The sequence below is a fragment of the Theobroma cacao genome, chromosome 9 (assembly GCF_000208745.1).
Source record: "Theobroma cacao cultivar B97-61/B2 chromosome 9, Criollo_cocoa_genome_V2, whole genome shotgun sequence".
Taxonomy (NCBI): Eukaryota; Viridiplantae; Streptophyta; class Magnoliopsida; order Malvales; family Malvaceae; genus Theobroma; species Theobroma cacao.
Window position 1 is genome coordinate 24,740,770 of NC_030858.1, and position 5,282 is coordinate 24,746,051.

Here is a 5,282-nt window from a genome sequence, read left to right on the forward strand (position 1 = left end):
TTTTGTTTTCTCTCTCTTCTTGCTGGTTTGGCCGACCATGGGGTGGAAGATGGGCTGGTTTTTGTGCCTTTTAAAAAGGAAAAATAATAAATTAATAAAGGCATGACACGTGGCATCATGTCATTGGCCCGTTTTTTTAAAATTTTGACTTTTCATTTTAATTTTCCACCATACCTTTATTCCATTTTTATCCATTCCCACCATAATTAAATTCCACAAATTTGACAAGTGTTGGTGGTGCAAAATTACTATTTTGCCCCCGATATGGCAAAATTATCGTTTTGCCCCTATACTCCAAAAATATCGAGAATTGAAAATTTCTCACTCATCAAACTCCAATTATGTTCTAAATAATCTAAATAATTAATCTTGATCAATTGTTACCATTTTTTTTTAAAATTCCCGTTTTTTCCTTAAATGACAAAATGATCGTTTTAGCCCTAATCGGTCAATTCTCCCGATTTACTCCAAACTGGGCCTCGAACTCCGGATCACTGTTTTCAGAAATTCCTGGGCTGTGAAATTTGAAATTTCATCTTAAAATTTCTATTTTAATTAGTTCGAGGTATAAATCAACTTAGTTGTACTTTTAAGTACAATACCGACTTTTACCTATTTTACTGAGATATTCTAGTACATAGGCATGATGTCAACTATATGTATGACTTGACAGATAATTTAGGGCTAGGCTTGACAACAAAAGTTTTCAAACTCATCTCCCTCAAACTCACCTCCATGATCACTTCGAATGCTAACTATGATAAGTCTTTTTTCATTTTGAACCTTCTTATAATGATTTACAAATGCAAGTAAAGCATCATTGTTTTGAGCAAAAAAGTAGACTCAAGTATACCTAAAGTAGTCACCAATTATCACAAAGCCATATGATTTGCCTCTTAGGCTAATTGTGTTAATTGGACCAAACAAATCAATATGCAGTAGTTCAAGAGGTTTAGAGGTTGAGACAATCTTCTTGGTTTTGAAGGATGTTCTAACTTGTGTACCTAGTTGGCAAGCATCAAAAATCTGATCATTCTCAAATTTAAGTTTAGGCAATCCAACAACTAGATTTTTTCTCATCAATTTTGAGATGGTATGCATGCTCACATGTCCAAGTCTCCTATGCCATAACTAGCTATCATTTTCTTCATTTGCCATAAGACATGTTTCACAATTAAGCTCAAGATCTTCAAGGAATATAACATACATATTTTTTATTCTTTTTCCTATGAATGAAGTTTTGTTGGTACTAATGTCTATCACTTCACATTTATTTGAATCAAAACATATCTTAAAACCTTTATCACACAATTGACTGATACTTAATAAATTATGTTTTAAACCTTTAACAAGCAACAAATGACTAATTTGAGCTTGAGAATTCTTACCAATAGTTTCTATACCATGAATTCTACCTTTTGAATCATCTCCAAAAGATACAGTAGCTCCCTTTTTCTTGTCCAGCTGAGCAAACAACATTTCGTTTCCAATCATGGGTATTGAGTAGCCACTGTCCATGTACCATGGTTGCTTCTACATCAATTGAGCTCTTAAGCATATATCTTTTTGGTTTGGCTTAACCTGCAAGATAGATTTTCAGTAGTTCTTAACAAATACTTGTACCTTGATGGGTCCTTGAAGGTTAGCTACTACATAGGATCATTTTGGAAACCAAATCCTTTTTATTTTCTACGTGCTTTTTTTTCTATAACAGTCATAAGATAGATGACCAAGTTTATCACAAATATAACATCTAGATGAGACATTATCAGAATTTTTCTTAAAGTATGTGTTTCTTCTTGATGTTTCTTTTCTCAAACTCTTAAGAGCAGTATTTTCATCAATTGCTTTTTGTAAAGCTTCAGTTCTATTTTGCCAATTCCAATTTCAGATTTCAAAATATGTTTTTGAATTTGAATGTTCTAGTTCCGTTTGAAGAAAGTTTCTTTGTTCAAAAACAGAATTGAAGTCATGTCTTATCTTTTCTAAATCCATCTCAAAAGATACAGTCTTTCTTTTCAAAACTTTGTATTTTGAAGTAAGCTTTTCGAATTCATCATAAAAACATTCATATTCTTCCTAAAGTTCATCAATAGAAATATCACAAGGAGCTGAAGATACCTCAAATTCCTCATCTCTTGCCATCAAACATAAATTTGCTCTTTCTTCCACTTTTTCTTCTTCAACATTTGAACTTGAAAGAATACCATCTGACCAGGTCGCAGCCACCATTGCCTTCTTTGATTTTTAGTTTTTCTTGGGAGTTTCCTCTTTCAGCAAGGGGCATTTTGACCTGAAGTGTCCAAGCTTCTTGCATTTGAAGCATATAATCTCTTCCTTTTTCTTGGACTCATTTTTATTTTTGGTTCTCCATGAGGAACCTTGATCTCTTCTATACCCTTTTCTAGCCAATTTCCTATCTTTTTGTCCAATAAGTTTTTTGAATCTTCTTGCCACCATAGCCAATTTTTCATCATCATCATAGGATAAATTATCCAATTCTTCTTCAAGAATGCTTGCTTTTAAGGTAATACTTTTCTTCTTTTCTTTTGCTTCTTTTTTTGTCTTCCTTTTCCTCTTCCTTAAGCTCCAGCTCATGAGTGAGAAGAGACCCACAAATTTCATCAAGGGTGATGGCATTTAAGTCCTTGGCTTCACGAATGGCAGTCACCTTTTGCTTCCAATTTTTAGGTAGGCTTCTAAGAAGTCTTGATAATTTCATGTTTGGGAATTGGTTTTCCTAGCTAACGAATTATATTGGTAATATTAAATAGCCTATCTAGCATGCTGGTGATATCTTCATCAGGTTCCATCTTAAACATCTCATAATTGTGAGTTAGGAGGTCTATTTTGGACTCCTTAACTTGTGAAGTCCCTTCATGGATAATCCTAAGTTTGTCCCACACTTGTTTAGCTATTGTACAACTTGATACTTTGTTAAACTTATTAGAAGTTAAAGCACAATGCAAAGTGTTTATTGCCTTAAAATTTGTCTGGACCTTTTTGGGTTTAGCTTCAATCCATTCAAACCTTGGCTTAGGAATCATTTCATTGGTCATACATTTATGGTTGAGGGAATGAAGGATCCATCAGTGATGACATCCTACATCTCATAATCTATTGCTCTTATATAGATTGACATTCTAGTGCTCCAATAGAGGTAACTTGAGCCATCAAATAGAGGTGGTCTATTTATGGACTGTCCCTCAATAACTACTGATTTTTGAACAGCCATTAGGATCTCCCTTAGGATGTTAAGCCTTGAGAAAGAGGGATAGGCTATGATACCACTTGTTGGTCCTAAATAAATGTGCTAGTGAGGGGGTGAATAACACTTTTTGGCTCTTACTAAACTTGATTTCTAATTGGGGGCAAATTAAAGGTCAATGATGAGAACTTTGATGCAAGATGAAAGACTGATTTCAGAAAGGATGAAAATAAAAAATAAAACAGAGGAGACAATACACAAAGATTTATAGTGGTTCGGTCAAAGACCTACATCCATTACCTTAATTATTCAATCAAGGATTTACCAAACTAAATCACTATAAATGGTGGAATTCCCAAGCTCCCACCAAGCTTTTACAATTGCTTTTCACAGGCTCATCCACAACCTTTAACAATAGTTTTTCCCAAGATCAACCAAAACCCAAAACTAACTTTTCCTAGGCTCAGTTAGAACCTATACACCCAATTAAGCTAACCCAAGCTTGATCAATCCCCTTAGAGTGACTCCCACACTTTAAGTAATCAAGGAGAATAGAAATAAAGAAGTACCTATGATCATTAACCTGATCTAAATGGTACAAGATGAAGTGCTTAACTCTATTACAAGGATAGGAGTGAAGTGTAGAAAGTATGCAAATAGTTTTTGCTATTTTTGAGCTCTTTTTGATCTTGGAAGCATCTAATCTTGTTCTTAGCCGTTGGGAGTGCCTTATATACTTGGAAAACCAACTCTGATGGATGTTTGACAATTTTTGACTGTTGGGAAATAGTTTGGAGTTAGTTCTAGCCGTTAATCTGTCTTCTAGTATTCAAATTCAAATCTTCAAACAAAATGCTTTTAGTGTACTATATATGCTTCTTCGTCGATTAAGTCGTCTTTATCTCTGAACCCAGTTTCTGGCAGTAAGCTTTTAGTTGACCAATCATAGTTCTTGGTCAACTAAGTCTTTTCTGTTTTTGGACCGGCCAACTTCATTTGAATTTTAGCTGACTAACTTTCTTCTTTATCCGACTACGAGGCTTCTGTTTTGTGGTTCATTTGTAGCTCTTTATTCTTATGAGTTTTGATATTTGCTTTTTAGTGATTAATTCATTTTTGACATACATTTTCATCCTGCACACTCAATTAGTTTGGTTAGACATAAATGAATGGGAATGTTTTATTATCATAAAAAAATAACGGAGCCAACATATTTTGTCTCGCATTATTATTTTCATCCATTTTAATAGGAAAAAGATAAATAGCAAAAAAGAAAAAAAGTTGAAAGAGATAGCAAAGAAAAATCAACTATAAATAGAATATGAGACAAAAACCAATACTTTCCTAAAAGCATCAATCGTAAACATACCAAATACAACCAAGGAAAAAATAGATAAACTTAATTGTTCAAAGAAGGTGTTGGACCTTTAAACCCTAAACCTTACACCCCAAACAAAGTGAAAATTAACGTACTTGACAAAATGCAATACTTGACAAAATGCAATGAGTGCTGCTTTTGAGATCTCTTAATGAATGGAACAATAAATTGCTAACAAAATGCAAAGTAAAATATAAGGGTATCATTTTAGAACAAAACTAATCAAATAAAATAACACTCAATTATAAATTCAAACAATAACTATTAAATAATACAAATTATATTAAAAAATCATACACAATATATCTTATCATCAAGAAAGTTTCAAAGAATTATGTGGTCGGACCTGAAAAATGTTTTGCTAGAATATCAAAATTTATAATGCATTTTATTAGTTCCAACGATCCAATTGACTATATAAATGAGTGAAAGTTTACCTTCTACAAAAAAAAGTAAATGAATTTAATTCCAAAAGTAGTTTAATTGGATGCTAAATGAGGAGCAGCAGATCATACAAATTCATGAACTCTACATTAAATGGATATTATTTAATTTGTCTTGATTGGGATTAGGGTACATTGTATTTTGGAATTAAAGTAGATTTAAATATTACTTTTAAAATGGCTCTAGATTTTGGTTCAAGGAACTTAACACGCAACATGAATAATGTTTACTTGAAAACAAATAAAATTTTAT